The sequence below is a fragment of the Aquarana catesbeiana genome, linkage group LG07 (genome assembly GCF_042186555.1).
Source record: "Aquarana catesbeiana isolate 2022-GZ linkage group LG07, ASM4218655v1, whole genome shotgun sequence".
Taxonomy (NCBI): domain Eukaryota; kingdom Metazoa; phylum Chordata; class Amphibia; order Anura; family Ranidae; genus Aquarana; species Aquarana catesbeiana.
The window spans coordinates 223,835,413-223,859,978 of record NC_133330.1 but is presented as its reverse complement, the minus strand read 5'-3'; positions in this window follow the sequence as shown (position 1 = coordinate 223,859,978).

Here is a 24,566-nt window from a genome sequence, read left to right as displayed (position 1 = left end):
TAACTGTGCCCTAAGTAGAGAGGAGAGATTGGGGTTGATTTACTAAATCTGGAGAGTGCAAAATCTGGTGCAGCTGTGCATGGTAGACAATCATCTTCTACCTTTGGCTTGTTCACACTGGCGGAACTACCGCCATAGCAAGCCACGCGGGCGCTATGGGGCCCGCAGCCGAGTGGGGCCCCGTCACAGTTGCCAAAAGAAATCCTTTTTTAATAATTTTTCGCCGCCCGCCGCTGCCGCCACTAGAGGTCCGTGGCCGGCGGAGGTAATGTCTCCGCCGGCCGCCATTTTCCTGAAGACCAGCTAACTTCGTAATGACAAGTGGAGCCTGCTGAGTGGCTACAATAGAAATAGAGCTGCGGCGCCACCCACCCCCCGCCCCCGGCCTGTCTGTCATCTGTGATCTGTTTTAGAAAGGGGTAGGGGGGTGGGCGGTGCCGTAGCTCAATTTCTATTGTAGCCGGCCGGCTCCGCCTCTATTTTGTTTCCCCTCAGGCTTCAGTAAGCTGTCATATCTCAGTCTCATATATCAGTCTCCTGCTCTGCTGGGATATAGAAGGGCTCCAATTGGGGGACACCTGAGATGTAAGGAAGCACTCCGCTGCCTGGGGACACCTGAGATGTAAGGAAGCACTCCGCTGGGGACACCTGAGATGTAAGGAAGCACTCCGCTGCCTGGGGACAGTGACACCAGAGATTTAAGGAAGCACTCCGCTGCCTGGGGACACCTGAGATGTAAGGAAGCACTCCGCTGCTTGGGGACAGTGACACCAGAGATGTAAGGAAGCACTCCGCTGCCTGGGGACACCTGAGATGTAAGGAAGCACTCCACTGGGGACACCTGAGATGTAAGGAAGCACTCCGCTGGGGACACCTGAGATGTAAGGAAGCACTCCACTGGGGACAGTGGCACCAGAGATGTAAGGAAGCACTCCGCTGCCTGGGGACACCTGAGATGTAAGGAAGCACTCCGCTGACTGGGACAGTGACACCAGAGATGTAAGGAAGCACTCCGCTGCCTGGGGACACCTGAGATGTAAGGAAGCACTCCGCTGCCTGGGGACAGTGACACCAGAGATGTAAGGAAGCACTCCGCTGCTTGGGGACACCTGAGATGTAAGGAAGCACTCCGCTGGGGACACCCGAGATGTAAGGAAGCACTCAGCTGCCTGGGGACACCAGAGATGTAAGGAAGCACTCCGCTGGGGACACCTGAGATGTAAGGAAGCACTCCGCTGCCTGGGGACAGTGACACCAGAGATGTAAGGAAGCACTCCGCTGGCTGGGGACACCTGAGATGTAAGGAAGCACTCCTCTGCCTGGGGACACCAGAGATGTAAGGAAGCACTCCGCTGCGGACACCTGAGATGTAAGGAAGCACTCCGCCGGGGACACCTGAGATGTAAGGAAGCACTCCGCTGCCTGGGGACAGTGACACCAGAGATGTAAGGAAACACTCCGCTGGCTGGGGACACCTGAGATGTAAGGAAGCACTCCGCTGGCTGGGGACAGTGACACCTGAGATGTAAGGAAGCACTCCACTGGGGACACCTGAGATGTAAGGAAGCACTCCGCTGCCTGGGGACACCTGAGATGTAAGGAAGCACTCCTCTGGCTGGGGACAGTGACATTTGAGATGTAAGGAAGCACTCCGCTGGCTATGGACAGTGACACCTGAGATGTAAGGAAGCACTCCGCTGCCTGGGGACAGTGACACTTGAGATGTAAGGAAGCACTCCGCTGGCTATGGACAGTGACACTTGAGATGTAAGGAAGCACTCTGCTGGGGACACCTGAGATGTAAGGAGGCACTCTGCTGGGGACACCTGAGATGTAAGAAGGCACTCTGCTGGGGACACCTGAGATGTAAGGAAGCACTCCACTGGGGACACCTGAGATGTAAGGAAGCACTCTGGGGACACCTGATGGCATCTGGTGGCAAGTGACACCCTCAGGGCTCCCACTGATTCTTCATTATGGTGAGTTGAACTATTTCATTTTATATTACAATGTAATAATAGAAATAATGCGCTTCAATCACCCTGACACCATAACAACCATGGCGCCAGGATGATTGAAGCTCTAACACCAGATGTTATAGGAAAAGAGCGACCAACTCTCCTAGGAAGAGAAAAGGGAGCCGTGCCACATCCAATACAACATAGACAACAGAAAAATGGGGTTCCCCTGAGTGGATTTTCCCGACACTTGCACATAAATTGTATGTAGTAGCAGAGTACAGACTTGTATAGAGAATAAAAAAGTATTTTTATTTAATGAGGAAATTCATTTTCTAAAAACAATGTGGACGTCATAAATAACAAAACAAATTACATAATAAACATGATTCGTATAAATTCATCAACAATGATATGGTATACAGAAAAGAACCTCCTTTCAAGCCCGGCGCGTTTCGGGGTACAAATATATCAGTCCTTCTTCAGGGGCAAAATTGAAAAGAGGGATTCATCTAAATTAATGGGGAAACATATACATAATAAGTCAATTGATTATTGTATAGAATTGTCAATAGAAATCTGTTTAAAGGTAAAATGATCGATTGATCACCTACCTGGGCCTATTATCATTGGTTACTCTGAGGAAGAATTTTTTTAAATAAAAACCACATGAAAGAGCGAGGCATATTTGAAGGGATGGTGGCCAAGTATATAGGTGTAGATACAGGTGCTGTTCCTTCAATATAGTAAATTCAATTAGATGTTGATAAATCGTAGATCTCCAAAAGGAGACACAAGGTTTCACCTATCCCTGTCCCTCCCGGGCGCGCGTGCAGGCCAGAGCGATATACTGGGGCTAGAGAGGCAACCCTGTAAACAAAAGTTAAATGGGTGTCAGATGTGTGGGCATATTATATTATGAAAGTATTGGAGCAATAAAGGGGCAGGCTGGTGTGAAAGAAAAATACATATTAGAATTTATATAACATAATATAGTTTGCCTATATTGTATAGTAGATTTGTACTTATTATTACAGTACAGTATGTATAGGGAAATACCAAGCATACATAATATAGTATACACCGGCAAAATTTATGTAGCACAGTATAGTTTGCCTGTATCGTATAATAAATTTGTAGTTTAGCTCATAATATTTGTAGTAAAATATGTGTGGGGGGAAAGGACAAAATATAAATAATGTATGCAGGTAGTGTGAAACTAGCACAAATTATATGTCATTTCATAGTGCAATAGTGTTAACTACTTTGTCAGCACTGCTTAAAAAATATGGGTTTAGTGCTGTAGTTGAATGTATAAAAGATCTAAATTATAAGAGAGACTGTTGTTATAGGTCTCAACAGAAAAAAAACAATAGGGAAGATTGTATATTCCCAAGTGAGAATTACAGGAAAGGGAGAAGAGCACAGTCATGTCCCGATTTGTTGTAACAAAAAATATAGATCAATACCTTGATTCAGTAGTATATAGGTACAGCTGGCCCCACGTCCAAGCGTCCGGCAGGTAGAGCGCCTTAGCTAGGACTGAGAGGGGCTGATATATGTAGCCGGCGGGCTCCAATCAGCTGGCGCTAGCAATCGCGCTCAGCTGTGTGATGGAGCCCGTCAGCTGGGAAGCCTTAATAGCAGCCCCCTGAGACGGGGGTGCGCAGCGCCGCCCCTGCCGCGCATGCGCGAGCGCAGTGACGTTGGACGACATCGCGCACACCCATCCCACCGGCACGGACATGCCTATCCAGGCGGACTGAGCATGCCCGCCGGAGTGGCAATATGGAGGCAAGGGGCGTGGATGTTGAATCGCCCTAGTAACCTCCTGTAGCGCTGCCCAGGTAGAAACCCTGGGCGGCTTTCCGTGCCGGGCAATCGCTCGGGCCAGATGCACCCCGGGGGGGGGGGCAAAACGAGAGGCAACCAAGATAAAGAAATGGTTGTGATTAAACATAATAAACAAGCTGGTTGGCAGTATTTGGAGATTATACCATATTTAGAAAGGCTATTAGATTGTATATACTCAATACTAAAAAAGTCAATAGGGAACAGCAAAACGAGAATCTAGATATTCAATACAGTTATATACTTGACAATGCTTATTATGATTAATCGAAAAAGGGCAAAAAATTGGTTTAGAACATAAGAGAAGGGCTAAACAATAGCATGCATGGTCACAATAATTGAATATGGTGGACAGTTGATTGACATGTTAAATACATTAAATTTATTTTCGTCTAATACAGACAGACATAACAATCATTACATTCATGAATTACATCAAAAGATCTAGGTAAACATAATCATGTATGAGTTCTTTATGTACAAAATATTCCCGAGATGTCCACATAGGCTCGCACATGACCCCATGTATTACATTACTTGATAATTAATACCTTGATGGTAGCTTGGACAGGCACAAAAATGTAAGCCAAGTAAACCCAGGGAAATGTAGGGAGAGGGGGAGGGTATAAACTACACACATCTTGTAGGTTTTCAACACTAAATTTAATTAGCAGATGCAAATGGTACCGCTGAAAGGTCTATCTGAGGGGTTTAAAATGATTTATCTTATTGGGGTCATCTGTGTAACATACCCGACACCTTGGGAGTTTAAAATACATGCAGATAATACAGCAAAGACAATGAATGTGCCAAACTACTGTATCGTGTGTAGATAGAAAGAAAAGCAATCTATATAGGGTCAGGCAGAGGGAAAGGAAGTGGCATCTTACTTCCCTATTTAAGAAAAGATGTAGAGGGGGTAAATACATGAATTAATATCCCTAATTTATTTCTCCATTCCCCCGGAGTTAAACCCCTCGAGGAATGGCTTAAAACAAATGGCCTCATTCAGGCCTGGGGGCAGGGTGGCTTTTAACAAATAGATCCATTTTAATTCTCTCTGGAGTAAAATTTTATTCCAGTCACCCCCTCTGGGGCTGGGGTGTATCCGATCCAAGATTAGGAATTTGATCCTAGGGAACTTGCCCCCATGTACTAACAATACATGGCGACCTAGGGGAAGATCGGGCTCGGACGTTTGCATGGATACAATGTGTCTATAAGCTCTTCTCCAGAATTCTAACTTAGTCTTTCCTATATAAAAGCAGCCACAGTTGCACTGGAGTAGATAAACCACTCCAGTGGTTCTGCAGTTCGCAAAATGCTTGGGGTAGAATTTATTTCCATTGGGGAGGATAGGATTTTTTTGTGTCCACATATATCCACAATACTGACAAGAGCCACATGCGAATGTCCCCTTGTATTTGCAGTGTGTTCTTGTCGGCTTGAACTCGCTACTAACAATTTTATCACCGATGGATATTGCTCTCCTGAATGTAAAATATGGTTTCTTTGGCACCAGGTGGCCCAAGGACAGGTCGAGGGCCAACAGGTGCCAATATTTTTCAACTATTTTTCTAGTTTGGCGATGTTGCTGGTTATATGTGGTAATTATCCTTAGCTGATTTGGATCTTTTTGATGTTTAACCGTTTGAAAGAGCGTGTTCCTGGGTTTATTCATTACTTTTTTGAAAGCCTTTTTCAGAGATGTGCGTGTATATCCTCGTGTTAGTAGTCTGTCCCGTAGCTCAGCTGCTTCCTTCAGAAAAGTTTCGTTGTCTGTGCAATTACGTTTCATTCTAATGTATTGCGAATATGGTATGGAATCAATCAGGGGTTGGGGATGGAAACTGGCAGCATGCAGTATGGTGTTACCTGCGGTGGTTTTTCTAAATAGTTTGCTGGAGAGTTTACCTTGTTCATCTTTGTAGATCTCTATGTCTAGGAAGGTTATCTGATTTTTGTTGTAAGACATTGTGAATGTTAAATTGAACTCGTTTTTATTCATTCTTGATATGCACTGCTCGAGTACATCCAGGGGGCCGTCCCAGACGACAAAAATGTTTTTTAGACCAGGTGTTGGCCGGCCTCAAACCACCCCCACCCAACCTCAACACTTATACACAAATGACACTCTAAATGCTCACCTGAACACATCCATACATTTGGACACTGATTTGAGCATCATCAATTTATCCTCACATTACCTATCAGAAAACGAAAGATCGATTCTAAAGAAAGAACTAAACTTCTGCCCTAATTATAATTTAGACAAATTTGAGCTCTATAAAGACCTTCAGATATTTGTCCGCAAAATAATTTTAAAAAAGCTCTACCAAAAACAAGATGCCAGAACTACCTATACTCCCCAAGAAAATCAAGCCCTAGATCAGCTTATCGCTTTGTTGGAGGAGAGCGATACAGCCGATCTCATTGACCAAATAGACCTTCCCCGAATTCTTCAATCTATAGAGGCATCAGATGTTGATGACCGAATACACCCAACGATGTCCAAATTAAAGAAAAAATCCGATCTTTGCCCACCACCCGTCCTTGGGCCACCTGGTGCCAAAGAAACCATATTTTACATTCAGGAGAGCAATATCCATCTGTGATAAAATTGTTAGTAGCGAGTTCAAGCCAACAAGAACACACTGCAAATACAAGGGGACATTCGCATGTGGCTCTTGTCGGTATTGTGGATACATGTGGACACAAAAAAATCCTATCATCCCCAATGGAAATAAATTCTACCCCAAGCATTTTGCGAACTGCAGAACCACTGGAGTGGTTTATCTACTCCAGTGCAACTGTGGCTGCTTTTATATAGGAAAGACTAAGTTAGAATTCTGGAGAAGAGCTTATAGACACATTGTATCCATGCAAACGTTCGACCCCGATCTTCCCCTAGGTCGCCATGTATCTTTAGTACATGGGGGCAAGTTCCCTAGGATCAAATTCCTAATCTTGGATCGGATACACCCCAGCCCCAGAGGGGCGACTGGAATAAAATTTTACTCCAGAGAGAATTAAAATGGATCTATTTGCTAAAGGCCACCCTGCCCCCAGGCCTGAATGAGGCCGTTTGTTTTAAGCCTTTCCTCGAGGGGTTTAACTCCGGGGGAATGGAGAAATAAATTAGGGATATTAATTCATGTATTTACCCCCTAAACATCTTCTCTTAAATAGGGAAGTAAGATGCCACTTTCTTTCCCTCTGCCTGACCCTATATAGATTGCTCTTTCTTTCTATCTACACACGATACAGTAGTTTGGCACATTCATTGACTTTGCTGTATTATCTGCATGTATTTTAAACTTCCTAGATGTCGGGTATGTTACACAGATGACCCCAATAAGATAAATCATTTTAAACCCCTCAGATAGACCTTTCAGCGGTACCATTTGCATCTGCTAATTAAATGTAGTGTTGAAAACTTACAAGATGTGTGTAGTTTATACCCTCCCCCTCTCCCTACATTTCCCTGGGTTTACTTGGCTTGCATTTTTGTGCCTGTCCAAGCTACCATCAAGGTATTAATTATCAAGTAATGTAATACATGGGGTCATGTGCGAGCCTATGCGGACATCTCGGGAATATTTTGTACATAAAGAACTCATACATGATTATGTTTACCTAGATCTTTTGATGTAATTCATGAATGTAATGGTTGTTATGTCTGTCTGTATTAGACGAAAATAAGTTTAATGTATTTAACACTGTTCTAAACCAATTTTTTGCTCTTTTTCGATTAATCATAATAAGCATTGTCAAGTATATAACTGTATTGAATATCTAGATTCTCGTTTTGCTGTTCCCTATTGACTTTTTTAGTATTGAGTACATATAATCTAATAGTCTTTCTAAATATGGTATAATCTCCAAATACTGCCAACCAGCTTGTTTATTACGTTTAATCACAACCATTTCTTTATCTTGGTTGCCTCTCGTTTCCCCCCCCCCGGGGTGCGTCTGGCCCGAGCGATTGCCCGGCACGGAAAGCCGCCCAGGGTTTCTAGGGCGATTCAACATCCACGCCCCTTGCCTCCGTATTGCCACTCCGGCGGACATGCTCAGTCCGCCGGATAGGCATGTCCGTGCCGGTGGGATGGGTGTGCGCGACGTCCCCGTCTCAGGGGGCTGCTATTAAGGCTTCCCAGCTGACTGGCTCCATCACACAGCAGAGCGCGATTGCTAGCGCCAGCTGATTGGAGCCCGCCGGCTACATATATCAGCCCCTCTCAGTCCTAGCTAAGGCGCTCAACCTGCCGGACGCTTGGATGTGGGGCCAGCTGTACCTATATACTACTGAATCAAGGTATTGATCTATATTTTTTGTTACAACAAATCAGGACATGACTGTGCTCTTCTCCCTTTCTTGTACTTCTCACTTGGGAATATACAACCTGCCCTATTGTTTTTTTTCTGTTGAGACCTATAACAACAGTCTCTCTTATAATTTAGATCTTTTATACATTCAACTACAGCACTAAACCCATATTTTTTAAGCAGTGCTGACAAAGTAGTTAACACTATTGCACTATGAAATGACATATAATTTGTGCTAGTTTCACACTACCTGCATACATTATTTATATTTTGTCCTTTCCCCCACACATATTTTACTACAAATATTATGAGCTAAACTACAAATTTATTATACAATACAGGCAAACTATACTGTGCTACATAAATTTTGCCGGTGTATACTATATTATGTATGCTTGGTATTTCCCTATACATACTGTACTGTAATAATAAGTACAAATCTACTATACAATATAGGCAAACTATATTATGTTATATAAATTCTAATATGTATTTTTCTTTCACACCAGCCTGCCCCTTTATTGCTCCAATACTTTCATAATATAATACGCCCACACATCTGACACCCATTTAACTTTTGTTTACAGGGTTGCCTCTCTAGCCCCAGTATATCGCTCTGGCCTGCACGCGCGCCCGGGAGGGACAGGGATAGGTGAAACCTTGTGTCTCCTTTTGGAGATCTACGATTTATCAACATCTAATTGAATTTACTATATTGAAGGAACAGCACCTGTATCTACACCTATATACTTGGCCACCATCCCTTCGAATATGCCTCGCTCTTTCATGTGGTTTTTATTTAAAAAAATTCTTCCTCAGAGTAACCAATGATAATAGGCCCAGGTAGGTGATCAATCGATTATTTTACCTCTAAACCGATTTCTATTGACAATTCTATACAATAATCAATTGACTTATTATGTATATGTTTCCCCATTAATTTAGATGAATCCCTCTTTTCAATTTTTCCCCTGAAGAAGGACTGACATATTTGTACCCCGAAACGCGTCGGACTTGAAAGGAGATTCTTTTCTGTATACCATATCATTGTTGATGAATTTATACGAATCATGTTTATTATGTAATTTGTTTTGTTATTTATGACGTCCACATTGTTTTTAGAAAATGAATTTCCTCATTAAATAAAAATACTTTTTTACTCTCTATACGAGTCTCTACTCTGCTACTACATACAATTTATGTGCAAGTGCTGGGAAAATCCACTCAGGGGAACCCCATTTTTCTGTCAACACCAGATGTTTGGAGTATCTTTATCTGCTTATTGTAAAATATTCTGGAACACACATATTTCTATTGTGGTGTGGGATCTGGGCCTGCTGTCCCTCTATCCCTCTTTTTTTCCTTCCTTCTCTCTCTCTTTCTTCCTTTGTTTCTCCCTCCATCCCTCGTTCAGCTCAGACTCTAACCACACCCCCTTTGAGTCATGCCCCTTTAAGCCGCGCCCAATATTCCGCTTAAACCATGCCAATTTATCGCCACGGCGCGCTTTGCAAAAAGTGTCCCTATAATTTTTTTTACAATGTTGGCAACTATGCCCAGGGATGATGAGGAATTTAAGTTTACTGTTAAGCCTCCCGGGCCCCGGGAGTCGGCTGCATACAGCAGGAGGCAGGAGCTGAGTGGGCGGGGCAGAACGCTCGAGCGCGCCTGTGAAGGGACATCGTTTTTGGCACATGAGGAGGCTCTGGAGTCTGGACAGGAGGTAGGAAGGGAGTGGGAGACAGACTGTCATCTGTTTTGCACAGTGCCTGGAAAAGCACCTTGTCCCCGTGCAGATGGGGACAAGGGCCTCTTCCCCACAAGCCCTGCGGCGTTACTTGTGGGGGTGCAAAACTTGAAAAAAACTTTTTTGACTTTACTAACACTATAATGTGCTGAATGTAACCTGTAGATTTTATTGGCAAATTTTTGTTTTGTTGTTCGAAATTAATATAACCTGTTGCCTGGGTACTGTGCCACATGAGTGCTGTAATCTGTTGTTCAATGGCATTAGTCAATTTTTTTTGTGGGGGGGGGGCTGTTTGCAGGGGGGGCCCATACAACATTTTGCTATGGGGCCCTGTCATTTCTAGTTACGCCCCTGCTTGTTCAGTTAAGCTTTGACAAAAAAAATGGAAGCTGATTGGTTTCTATGCACAGATGCACCAGATTTTGCACTCCCCAGTTTTGGTAAACCAACCCCATTGGATTTCCAGCAGCAGCACAAGCTAGAGAATTTGATTCTGGGTGTCAGCCAGTGAGAGTGGAGAGCTGCTGAGTACTTCTCTTCTCTGAAATTAATATTCTAAGATGAGCTGTTCTTAATATGTTTTTATGTGAGTGAGTTTTTAATAAATATTGGTTATTTTTTTTATAATAATAATTTTTTAAAGGTTTACAAAAATACAAGACAGTTTACAGAGAGATGTGTGTTAAGCATAACAAAGTATACACATAGAATCAGGGCTTTTTTTTCTCAGAAAGTAGTTGCAGGAACTCAACCATGACCCCCCCAAATCCCCCCTTCCCTTCACACACACCCTCTAAACTGCATCAACTAGTGGGTGTGGTCAAATCTCACTAACAATGGGAGGATCTTAAAGGGGCAATAAATACCAGGAGTGCATTAGTTACCATGAGTTGGGTGAGGGGGGGGTGTTTACAAACGGAGTGCAGAGTTCGGGGGGTGCATTACGTGCAGAGTTTTCGGGGGTGCGCTATGTACATACTGTAGAGTTCATGGGTTATCTATATACAGAGTGCAGAGTTCAGCCTTCTTCCAAAGCTGCAGGGAGATAATCCAGTAGGGGTGTAGGCATCAGCACTGCACTCTGGGCATCTGCATCTCCCTTGCCCTCATCCTGCACTCAGTGGGAGCCGCTCAGGAGATTAGATCTGTGGGGGCCGTTGGGAGACGAGCAGTCACTTGTAAACACAGAAGCCGGACTTCTGTGTTTACAAGTAATAGTCGTGAGCAGGGAGCAGAGGGCCTGAGGCAACGGTGGTCGGACTGGGTTTCACCAAGTTCCAGGTAAAAAAAAGCCCTGCATAGAATCAATACTCAGCAAGGACATGATAAGTGAACAATAAACAAGTAATAGTAAAGGGTACTTGCATAAAGGAATCACATGGCTATAGATTCCATCTACCTCTTCATGTAAAGATAGAAAAAAGACTATATAAAAAAGGGGGGGCAGAGACGGGGGGGGTTTAATAGGAAGGGTATCAGTGAATATATCTGAGACATACAGTATCACTTTAGAAGTATACAATCATTACTAGTTGCTAAATCAGAGCACAGTAGCTGAGATTCTCTCACCTCTTCAGGGGTAAACTGAGAGGCGAAAAACTGCAAAGATCCCACGCTTATACTACTATTATAATGTTCCTACTTCTTGGAGGCTGCTAGCACTGGGAATCATACACCCCCTTTATCTAAATCAGGGGTAGGCAACCTGGGGCCCTCCAGCTGTTGTGGAACTAGATTTCCCATAAGGCATTGCAAGGCTGGCAGATACAATTACTCCCAGAGGCATAACGGGACTTGTAGTTCTGCAACAGCTGAAGGGCCCCAGGTTGCCTATCCCTGATCTAAATGAATAACGGTTATTTTGTAACAAATACAATAAAGTGCTGTGCTTCCCTTATACATATAAATACTAAGCTCTTATGCTGAAAGTGAAAAATGTAAACAAATATATGTGATAAATTATCAATTCATTTAACGCGATAAGTATCCAATGATGAACAATAAAGTGAAATCAAAATCCATCCAGTTTCCGTTATACTTAAATAAATTGTATAACTACAAATAAATGTCTCTAAAAACTCCAGTGTTTCTATCTCAATATACATTCCAGCAAACCATGCGTTGTGGGCTACAAACAGTTTTAGGAAATATTAAATGCAGGAGTAGGGCCACAGGATCATCCCCAAAAGTTGTTCTCATACTTTGTGCAATAGGTCTTTGGATTTCTCTCCAAAAAGGTTTCAGGAGTGCGCATTCTCAGAAAACTTGTAATAAAGTTCCTCTATAATGGTTTTAACGAGCAGCAAAGTGGAACGAGGGGGTAGGTTTTGTATAGTAGAGTTTGGACTCTATTCCATTGTTGGATTCTATTGGAGATGGATGATTTACAGTATGTGTGAAGAACAAAATATGTTCTCCTTCTTTCTGAATAAAAGTGCGACCAAGGTGTCTTTACCATTTTAGATGGGGACATAAGGCTAGAAGGAAGTTAGATGTAAAGTGGACACAAAAATTAAAAGAAGTATAGACCAGGGAAAGAGAAGCAACAGAGAAAGTAGGAAGAGAAAAGAAAAAAGAAAAGCTGGTATTAGGAGAGGAGGAGGATCCCCGAGGAGCAGGGTGGCTCCCAAATCCCACAGTTATAGGGCGTACACATGGTCGGACTTTGTTCGGACATTCCGACAACAAAATCCTAGGATTTTTTCCGACGGATGTTGGCTCAAACTTGTTTTGCCTACACACGGTCGCACAAAGTTGTCGGAATTTCCGATCGGCAACCACGCGGTCACGTACACCACGTACGACGAGACTAGAAAAGGCCAATTCAGAACCAAGCGCGGCACCCTTTGGGCTCCTTTTGCTAATCTCGTGTTAGTAAAAGTTTGGTGAGAGACGATTCGCGCTTTTTCAGACTCGTGGCTTTCAGATCATTTTCTGCCGTTCAGTTTGTGCTTGTGGGTTTGTATCTGCTCTTCAGTGCGTGCAGCAAGTTCCGCGTGACTTTAGGTAGTCATTGTATTCTTGTTCGTTACTGTTTTTCAGGTCGCTCTTCACAGGCCTTGCTGTTCTTCAGTGCGTTCTGTTACTTCGTTCTGAGCAGCCGACCGTTTTCTAGCCATGTTTCGTATGCGTACTCCTAGTAGAGTTTGTGCTGTGCGGGGGCTTGGTGTTGGGGTCCTGACCTTGACACAAGTCCAGTCCATGAACAGGGTGGGGAGGAGTTCATGGACCAAGAATTGGTTGCTTCAGCGTGACCAGTTCTCTCACATGCCTTTGCTCCGTGAGATCCGTGAGAATAATCCTGATGATTTCAGGAACTTTCTCAGGATGACGGACCCCGTGTTTCACCGTCTGTTGGCTTCGCTGACCCCCTATATCAGCAGGCAGGATACCTGCATGAGGCAAGCCATCACTCCGGAGCAGAGGTTGGTCGCTACCTTGCGGTATTTGGCCACAGGGAGAAGTCTGCAGGACTTGAAGTTCTCGACAGGCATCTCCCCCCAGGCTCTGGGTATCATCATCCCAGAGACCTGTTCTGCCATCATACAGGTCCTGCAGAAGGAGTATATGAAGGTAAGATTTTTATGCTTTAATATCACATTTTATTGTATTGAATGTTTGATAATATCTTGTATTTCTTTCCTCATTCCCTAATTACCATGATTGTAATATGCTGTGAATGTCCCCTTTGTCCTCATGCATGCTGGATTTTTATGTCATTATTATTTTATGTCCTTCATACATATTTGCCCTTCACTAACCTCCCCAGCATGGTGTCTCCTGCCCTATATTCACCTCATGTAGTCACTTAACAATGGATTTTATCAGCTCCATAGTAGTGCTTTACCCCAAACACCCCCTAAAATGTTTGGAAATGTTATTTTTTCTTTAAATTCAGGCAGAGTGCCAGAGGCTTTTTTTTGTGGTGTCCCCAAATAATTTTTAGTAACCCTCCCTCCCCCAACTGCTAAGTCAGCTGATCCCAATTCTCTATCTATCCTCAATCATCTATCTGCTGACTTTGCCAAACCCATACACACTATACCCACCTCTTTACTGGTCAGATTTATGGATGAATTACCCAAAGCATGTAGTGCAAGGGCCTGCCTGTATACTTTCCAATGGTACTGTTTAAAGTTTTTGTATCCTATTATTATCTTGATAGGTAATAGCAGAATGTCCAAATGTCCTCAAATGTGTACAGTGTGTATTTATATCTTTGTATTCAGACACTTCTTACCTGTCCAGTGAGCTGCCAATAGTGTAACTAAGGAGGGGCTGTTCCAAGTAATCCCCATTATTTAGGCATTCATCTCTCAATGAAGTGAAGAGGGTTACCTCTCCAAGATTTACACACACCCCCTATAATGTTAGAAATGGCCCATGAGAGGGGGGGGAGGGGGAATATGATAGGTGTACCTTATACTTTGGTGTTGTTAAATTCCCCTTAATAAATGCTATCTGGAGGTTGCCCCATAATGTTTGTGTCTAATCTGCTTGCCATGTTTCAGAGTAAAAATAGTAATGTTTATTGTTTTTTCCTCAACAGTTTCCTTCCACGCCGCAGGAATGGCAGACTGTGGCCTCCCACTTTGCCGAGCGGTGGGACTTTCCTAACTGCAGAGGGGCAATTGATGGGAAACACGTCCACATCGTCCCACCACCCAACTCGGGGTCGTACTATTATAATTACAAGGCTGTTGGCGGTGGTGTCGGCTAATTACGACTTCTTGTATGTGGACGTGGGGAAGAATGGCCGGATGTCCGATGGTGGAGTCATCACCCAGACGGAGTTTTACAGGCGTCTCCAGAATGGCAGCTTGGACTTGCCAGCTCCAGAGGACAATGTGGAAGGACTCCCATTCATGTTCGTTGCTGATGAAGTGTTTGCGCTGGGGGACCACCTGATGCGGCCATTCCCAATGAGGACCCTCACCCCGGAACAGAGGGTTTTTAATTACCGGCTGGCCAGAGCCCGAAGAGTGGTGGAGAACACATTTGGAATCCTGGCCAGCCGGTTCCGCCTACTTATGACACCCATCCATATGGCGGAGTATAAACTGAACCATATAATACTTGCGTGCTGTGTTCTCCATAACTTTTTAAGGAAACATTCGGCCAACTATGCTGGCTCAGTTGGGCCTGAGGCCGGAATGATACATCAAACCACACTGACGGCGCTTGAAAGCGGCCGTCCTGGCTTGCCCTCCCTGAGTGCCCGTGATGTCCGGTTACGATACCAGGAGTTCTTTGCGGGTGGGGGGGCCATCAATATGCCAGACAATCTGTGAAGCCTTTTTATAATAAAAAAAAAATCTTTGTGGTTTTTCACACAAACCAACATGTTTGTTGTATACCAATTTTTGTGGTGGCATTATCCAAAATCAAAATGTCAATTTTATAGAAAACAGGCCTGTGTAAAACCAACAAGAAAGACACAAATCTTGATCTTACAAAGTTCACATTTGGTAGAACTTGAAGGCAATATCAGACATGAGTATTTAGGAACTGTGTTTGATATTGCGTTCAGATGGGGGGAAATCACCCCTGGAAAAGCCAAATTTGGAAGATGCACACAAATTTCCCAATGTCAACATGTGCTACCTGCCATCACGGGGGATCAAAGGATGTGTTTTGGGGGAGCAAGCCCTTCCTCACCGCTACTTTATTATTGAGGAAGGGGTTGCACCCCCAAAACGCGTCCATTGATCTCCCGTGATGGCAGATAGCACACGTTGACACACTGTGTGCATCCTCCAAATTTGGCTTTGGGAAGAATCACAAAAACATTTAGCACATTGTAGCGCACAAAAGAAGAAAGTGATTTGGAGGGGTTTTAAACTCGCCCCAAAACATCAATGATGTTTTTATATTTTGGAATAACATCATTGATGTTTTGCTTGATGATTTCCAATTGTAAATTACACCCCATGATCTCCCCGATCAGGATCTGGGCACTTTCAGATGTGAAAGGATCTTCATCCACAACCTCACGATCACCTAAAAAGAGAGGAACCCCAAAATAAATTTGGTTTCAAAAAAATGCCGCCATCCATCTCTTATCTGAGCCTGTGGTCGCAGACACTCACCTGTTGTGGTGACTAGTTCCACCACGTCTTCTTCCTCCTGCTCAGCTTGTGTTGGGGGGATTTCCCCTTCTTCCAGAGGGGGGGGGGCTCTGGTCTCCTCAGATGAGGGGTGTCCTCCGAGTCTTTTCTCCCCTATGTGAAACAAAATGGTATAATTAGCACACAGATATTTAATGTCAGAACTATAAATAGGAAACATTGCTTGGAAGTGGGGTACAATTGTCAATTTTAGCAGAGTTCCAAGTTGTAATTTGTTGAATGCCCTTTGTCAACCTGCAATACTTTACCTGTTTAGTGTGAGCTTCACAGATGTAGCCCCCCCTATAGTATACACTGGAGCACCTGTGTGGCCCCTCTAATAAAAATGGCGTTTTTGTGTCCCACACTAGTGCTCCAGTGTCCAGATGTGAAAACAGCTGCTGAGTGTCCTCTCCTTACACAGAATCTAGTTTGCATTTCATTCTAGTAACAAAGCCATCTACACAACCCAATTCTTTGAAGACAAGTATAGGGCGTCAAAATGGTGGCCAAATGCATATGGGCTAAACAATGGTATTTTATATTTGGAACGAAAAATGTTTGATCCGAACGAATAATGTGCCCATGAACATGAAAGTTGCCATTTTAAACTGTACAACAGTAATAAACACAAAAAGAATAGGAACACAGCACAACTACTTACTTTTTTGCAGCACTCTCCGGATCTTTCTGTACTGCTCATGTTCTCGTAATTTCAGGTCCGACCACCGCTTCCTGAGCTGATCTTTCGATCGTCGTACCCCGAATTTCCGGTGCAGACTCCTGACCACTTTCGCCATGATCTTGGCCTTTCGGACATTGGGGTTGGGGTTGGGGTAAGGCCCATACTTTCCATCATAGTCGGCCTTCTTCAGGATGTCCACCATTTCCAACATCTCCCCAAAGGACATATTTGTGTCCTTAAATCTCCTTCTGGATCGGGATGTTTCAGGCTCCGGCCTTTCCTCCTCCTCCTCCTTCTCGTTGCTCCAATTATCACGATCATGCTGTCTATCCGCCATGTGCTCTTCCCCCACTGCGCCGAATGAAAAGGGGCGGGGAATAGACTAGAAAGAACGTCAGGGGCGGGCGGAGTTATACACATGCGCAGTGTGTATAAAGCGTAACACACGTGCGTCTTACGTACGATCTGTGAGCGGAGGAAGGAGCATCGGAGACGCCGATCGTGATAACGAAGGTAAGATCTAAACTTGGGCCTACACTGCTTCGAAATGGAAGCCTATATTGTAACAAGATTAGGGGAGTTTGGCCTTACATTAGGGTTTGTCTTGTGTTGTGTCTTGCAGAGAAAATGGATGGATTCAACGACCCAATTTCCTGCCCCTGTTCATAGACAAGTACAGGGAGCTGCCCTGTCTGTGGCAAGTGAGACACCCCCACTATAACCACAAACAGATGAGGCAGGCAGCGCTGGAGAAACTGCTGGAGTTGGTGAAGCCGGTGGTCCCCACAGCAACCATCCCTTATTTAAAAGCTGAAATTGGTGGCCTGAGGAGCACTTATCTTAGGGAGCGCAAGAAGGTCACAGATTCCCAGAGATCCGGAGCAGCAGCAGATGACGTTTATGTCCCCAGACTGTGGTACTATGAGAGACTGCGATTTCTGACGGACCACACTGAAGTCAGGGAATCCCTCTCCACTCTTCCTTCCACGCTTCCTTCCACCCCAGCTGAGGCTTCCGATGTCCAACCTGGGACTTCCAGCCAGGAAGAAGTGGAGGAGCCCAGCTGGAGTCAGGTATAGCATTCTTCCTCAGATTTCTGGTCAATAAATAAATGATGTTTACTAGATTTTATTATTGATCACTAATTGCTGATTGAAAAAAGTGTTTTACATATCAATAGACAGTAGTGGGCACCCAAAATTGGGACAAGAATGAAAAATGCTGGGCTCAGAAGGATAGTCAGTTATATTTGTTAACATTCAATTTGCAGCAGTCAGGAGGTGAAAATTGTGTGTGATTGATGAAAAAAAAAATAAAACTATGTCCCTTTTTCATACACAGGAACACCTCAGCCAGGAGGAGGTTGTAGAATGTGGCAGTCAGGAGGAGGCGGGGATTAGTGGCAGCCAAGAGAAGCCTGGGACCAGTCGCAGCCTGACTGAGTCTCAGGTCCCTCCCCTCCGCCTGCCACGTAAATGAGCCAGGAAGACGACTCCGAGTCCCGTGCAGGATTCAGCATTCAGGCTGATCCAGGAGGCTTCTGCGTCCCTCAGAGCCTTACCAACTCCTGAAGAGGCCTTTGCCTGCATGGCTGCCACCAAATTGCAGGGCATGCAGGAGGGCCAACGCAGGCTCTCTGAGGACCTTATTTATAAAGTCCTACGTAAGGGGGTGAGTGGGGAACTAACACCCAAGACGGATGTCATTGAGATGGACGATCCTCCTCCTCCTCCTCCTCCTGCTGCCACAACTCCACCACCAGAGCCACCACGTGGAAGGAGGCGTGGAAAGAAGACCAGAGAGTGATGACCCTGGGTTCAGTCTGGTCTGACAGAAGATGCAGTCTCTCATATGACCACAGCCTGGGGACACAGATGTCATCTGCTGCTTTCCGGATCTCTGGGACTTCTGGACCACACTGCCCTCCCTTAGATAAGGACTCCTCAGGCCACCAATTTGGCTTTTAAATAATTGATGTCTGCCCTGGGGGTACAAGGCTTCACCCACTTATGCAGTTTCTCCAGCGTTGCCTCCCTCTTTGTTTATAGTTGTGAGCCCTTAATACATTTTTTTGTGGAAATTCTACTCTCCTGTGTGTGTTTTCATCCAAAAAGGACAGTTTGTTGGTGAGGATTCAGGTACATTTCTAACATAAAATGTGAAATTAACAAGAGACAACAACACCAAACAATCTCCTTCAGATTAAATAGAACAACATATCAATGGTGTTGTGGGAATTTGTCACAAAAAACACACTCAAACATTTTCGGGAGTACAAATCAAAATCGCAAAAATAAAAAAAATAAAATAGAAACACAAAAAAAGAATCTACATTAAAGCTCAAAAATATATAAAAAATATACAAAAATATGTTGTCAGATGTGAGAAAGCAAAATATATTGAGGGAATCCCGATAAATAGTAACGAAAGAAGTTTGTGAGAAGTGTGTGTGAATATGAGCAGCAAAACTACTTAATTCTTGTCACATTATAAAGAAGAAGAGAGTGTGCTGTATTAAACCATTTTTAACATTGCAGCGTGACGAAAGTGCTGTATCCATTGCGAACGCTAAGTTTACCAGAATGAGCTGTCCCGTCTCGGAATTTCTTCTGAGCATGCGTGGCACTTTGTGCGTCGGAACAGGCCACACACGGTCGGAATTGACGCGATCGGATTTTGTTGTCGGAAAATTTTATCTCCTGCTGTCCAACTTTGTGTGTCGGAAAATCCGATGGAAAATGTCCGATGGAGCCCACACACGGTCGGAATTTCCGACAACACGCTCCGATCGGACATTTTCCATCGGAAAATCTGACCGTGTGTACTGGGCATTAGTGTAAGCTGACCGAAGTAGGAGATCACAAAGGCAACAATAAAGCGTCATCAAAGTCTGAAGGCAAAGGCAAATACTGTGTCACCCAAGGGTGCCACAATCGCTGAGCTATTTAATATTGCTTCCATTTTGGCATTAATTATTTCCTAATTTATTCTATGGTTGGTGTCAACTAGGATAAAATTGGAGACTTCCAAGCCTTCACAATTGTTTGTTTTGCTGCTGTAGTGATCTGTAAAAGCAACTTAAATTATTGGTATGATAAATTAGGAGGCTTAGAGTTAAGTAGTGCTACTGATGGGTCAGGGATCACCGTAACTTTGAAAATTATGGAGATCATAAGACATATAGGTTTCCCGAATTCCCATACCACAGGACGATCCCACCAAATGTGCAAGTGTGTACCAAGAGCACTACAGCCACGGAAGAATGTCAGAGAATAGGCAGGGACATATTTCGCAATCCTGGCAGGGACCAAATACCAGCGGGTGAGTTTCCTTATAGTTGGTTTCCATGGCCACGGTGTTTGGAGATTTCATGGTTTGCTAGATTTCCTTCCACATTACAGCCTCCAAGGTATAACCAAGATCTGCCTCCCATTTAGCGACATATGGGGGGGGAGGGGGGAGTCGGGCTTAGTAAGTATCTGAGCGTATAGAGTTGATATTGGCATACTCATTCAAAACATATGGGTGAGTTGTTACCAATATATGGAGCGATAAAGTACTTAATTTGAAGGTATTGAAATAGTTCTCATGTCGGTAGACCATGGCTCTTACAAAGCGCACAAAAGGTTTCGAATGATGTAGAGGCCGTAAACTTATGAAGCCTAATTAGATTAGCGGCTGTCCAGGGCCGAAAGGAGTTAGGGAGACTTCATGCCCAATAGAAAGAGGGATTCTGGAGGAAAGACAGGAGTAGTACATCAGAGGATTGGAGACCATAAGCCATTTTGAATCCTTCCCAAGTGGCTCAGAAAAATCTTGTAATAGGGTTAGTGAGATCATTACAGTCCGCAGGCAGTAGCCACAGGAGATTGGCCACAGATAGAGCATCGCAGTCCATGATTTCTAGAGTGACCCACAATGGGGTTTCTTGCACTGCATGATACTTGGGTAACTGGGCTAAGAGAGCCGTGTTGTAGTAGGCAGCAAAATTGGGGACCGGGGCCTCCAGGAAGCTTCAGAAGGTGCAAGGTCGATTTGGGAAGGCAAGGTTTTTCCTAGCTCCAGATATTTTCTGCCCTTTTTGAAAGCTAATGTACAAAGTGTTATTAAAAAAGAGGCATAGGTAACTGGGCACTGCCATCGGGGACAAGTCCCATTGCAAAATATTTTAAAAAATACTGCAAGGCAGCTTGTCCCCATGTTGAGAGGGCCTCATTCTCACATTGTGTCGCCCAAAAGGGATGTGGGGGTCAAAGGAGGAAACATCAGAATCTAAAAAGCTACTTTTAGAACAATGGGGCTGATTAGATATTCCCCCTCCCTCTACATGAAAGAGTATGGGGTACATAGTGCCCTCGTTACTCCTTTACAAAATATATTTCTCTGAGAGATGTAGATCCATGTCAATGCCGATTAGAACTGCCCAATGATGTTAACCCACTGCCATGTTGACTACTGCCACGCTGACCATCAATGTTGCCACTCCACTGTTCTTGTCCCCGATGACAGATGGCTCCTTTATGTAAACCTGGTGTGACCTGGTTGTTCCTCACTGGCCAAATATGGTCATTATCATATTTGGTAATGATGTCACCCAGGATCCTTGCAGCTTGTTTACAAATAGAAGCCAGTCAGGAATCTGTCATGTAATTTAGAGGTGGCAGTGCTATTGTTGCTAAATGACAGACTTGTTTGTTTACAAGCATCAGCTGGGGGTTCAGGTGGGCAAATGGCCATATGTGGCCAATTTTTCACCCATTCACTGAGCTGCAAATAGGCTAGGTCTATGAACCCGAAGCTCATCCCTACTTTACTTTATCAGAAATTAAAAGAAAAGTTTCAGCTTTAGATATAATGTACTTTAACATTATTTTTCTCCAATGAGCTTTGTGATGGAATTAGTAGAAACCAGTTTTCTTTTTGGAGAAGAAATTACTGAAGATCTCTTATTAAGATAAAGTATTTACATTAACAAAGTGTGGGATTTTAATGATATTTTTTGCTGCTTCATTTTTATTATTTGCTTTTCTACCCCAATTTGCTTGCATCTTATGAATAGATAATGCAATTTGTTGCATTAGTTACAATAAAGGTTTCCAACAAACTATTTCAAATGTGTTTGTAAAAGAATATAGGCAAAAATGAGCTGATTATGATAATATGCATCTGTTAAAAGAAAATTATCTTATGCATTTCTTGATAAAAATTACTAAATTTCAATTTAAGTACAGTTTAGATATATTCTTTAATCTAGCTCATTAATGCTGTTACTCGGAGCATGCAATGAAGCAGCAAGTACAGAAGGCACACTTAGTGGGTCTATAAACATACTGTCTTTTTGTCCTGTGATCTATGCTAAAGTATAAAATGTTGATTTATTAGTTATTTGCTTTTGGCGGATTATATCATATAAGCCTCTAGCTCTGCTTGGCAAGTTAATTTGCATAATGTGTTGTTATATTTAAACTGAAAACGAAATGGCTCTGTGTGGTCTGACAAGTGCTTGTCAGTCTCATGCAATATTCAGAAGTAATAGATCCAAATCACAACAACACTCAATGTGATGTTAAATAAAGTGTATATTTTACAGACTATTGTATACTTTGATAGCTAATAGAAAGTTAGCAGATCAAAAAGACTTATGCAAAATTTCCTTATCTGCAGATTAGTAATAGAGTTGGGCCGAACACCCCCCCTGTTTAATTCACACCAGAACTCCTGAACATGTAAAAAAAGTTCAGGCCCGAGCCTCGAACTCTATTAAAGTCTATGGGACCCGAACTTGAAAAATCAAAAGTCCCCATTTTAAAGGCTTATCTGCACGTTATTAGCCATGAAAAGGGTATAAGGGGCCTGGGTACTGCCCTGGGGGGCATGTATCAATGCAAATTTCTATTGTTTTTAAAGATCTTTTTTACAGGAGCAGTGATTTTAATAATGCTTAAAGTGAAACAATAAAAATGTAAATTTCCTTTAAATACAGTGCTGGGGGGTCCCCTTAGTCTGCCTGTAAAGTAGCATCTGTATCATTAATAGACCCTGCTGCAGCAAAACTGACAGAAGAAAAAAATGACATTTATATTTCCAGCAATACAATACCATTGCCAGCAATAGAAAAATGTTAAAAAAAACTGTGTGGGGGTCCCCCCAATCCATACCAGGTCCTCTGGGTCTGGTAATTTAAGGGGAACCCCATGCCAAAATGTAAAAAAACAGCATGGGGTCCCCCCAAAATCCTTACCAGACCCTTACCCGAACATGCAACCTGGCAGGTCAGAAAAGAGGGGGGACAAGCAAGTGCCCCCACCCACCTGAACCATACCAGGCCACATGCAGGTGGAGCTTTTTTTTTCTTTTTTCAGGTCCAGGGGTGATGTCATGATTGACAATGGATCTACATTGGGGTACTTTTTTTTTTTTATTAAAGGAATTGTCAAAAACTGTGTGTGTGTTTTTATTTCTTTTTGACACTTTTTTAAGTTAATGAGTAGGGGTCCAATGTATACCATACTCATTTACATGGGGGGTGGCCCGGATCTGGGGGCCCCCTTGTTTCCAGATTCCGATAAGTCCCCTGCCCACAGACCCCCACAACCAAAGCCCAGGGTTGTGGGGAAGAGGCTCTTGTTCTCCTCAACATGGGGACAAGGTGTTTTGGGGTGGGGGAACAGAGCCCCCCACACCAAAGCACCCCCCCTATGTTGAGAGCATGTGGCCTGTTATGGTTCGGGGGGGGTCACTTGCTCGTCCTCCCTTTATTGACCTGCCAGGCTGCATGCTCAACTAAGGGTCTGGTATGGATTTGGGGGGCTTGCACACTGTTTTTTTTTCACATTTTTCTATTGCCGGCAATTTTTTGCTTCATTCAGCTGTCAGTGGGGAAGCCCATTGACAGCTGGTGACTCATCCGTTGTTATGGACACAGTGACTGGCTTCCTGGCCTGCTCCTTAACAAACAGCTATTCACTATGTCCTAATTGGTCACAGCTTTGCCTAATCAGGGCTTAGAATGCACTGCGCAGTGCGCAGTGCATTGTGGGGTGCTTGGCGGGCGAACATCCCAACGAGCGTTCTGCAAATTTTCGGGTGTTCGCCAAACGGGTTATGTTCATGCAACTCTAATTAGTAAATATTGATAAATCCATTCCACTAGCAGTTCATCCTATAAGCTGTTCCATTCCTGTTCACAGGGTGAATAAAAAGAAAGGCGTGCCTTAAACGTTTATTAAAAAATAGCAACATGTACATCAAGCCAACATGTTTCATGGGAATAGACTCCCCCTTCAAGTTCACAGGGTTTGGCTCTTCTGAAACATTATTTTTAATAAATTTAATCTGATAAATTGCTTGGGCCCTTTCCGGTGGAGTACTGTGCTGCTCCCTATTCCGACCTCAAATTGTGGCCTCTGACAGAAATAAATCTTCCAGCACCATCTCCCTTTGTATCTCTGAAATTACATGATGGAATCATTAAGGAAGCTAATGTATGGATGTTTTTCCTAGAAGCCTTTGTGCATTTTATTTTACTTTCACTTGTATGTTGCTTTGTAGAGCATGGTGCCCAGGGATTATCCTTATCTTATCACCTACTAGACATTCTGTTGAGGAGGTTCCAGAGTCCTGTGTTGAGGTTGGACACAGTGATTTTTTCTGTTTTTTCACCTTGCCAACACCCTGTGAACTCACTGTCAGTGAGTTGGATCCATCTTTGAAAAAACAGGAAAAAAAAATGTTCTGATATAGTTATTTTGCAGCCCTACCCTTTGGTCAGAGGGTGTCCTATATACTGTAACTCTCCCTTTAGCCCTTCATCTACTAGGGAATGAGTGTTTGGTAGAGCAAGCAGCTTGCCCGATTTTAACCCCCAGGGATGGAGCCTGGAGGCC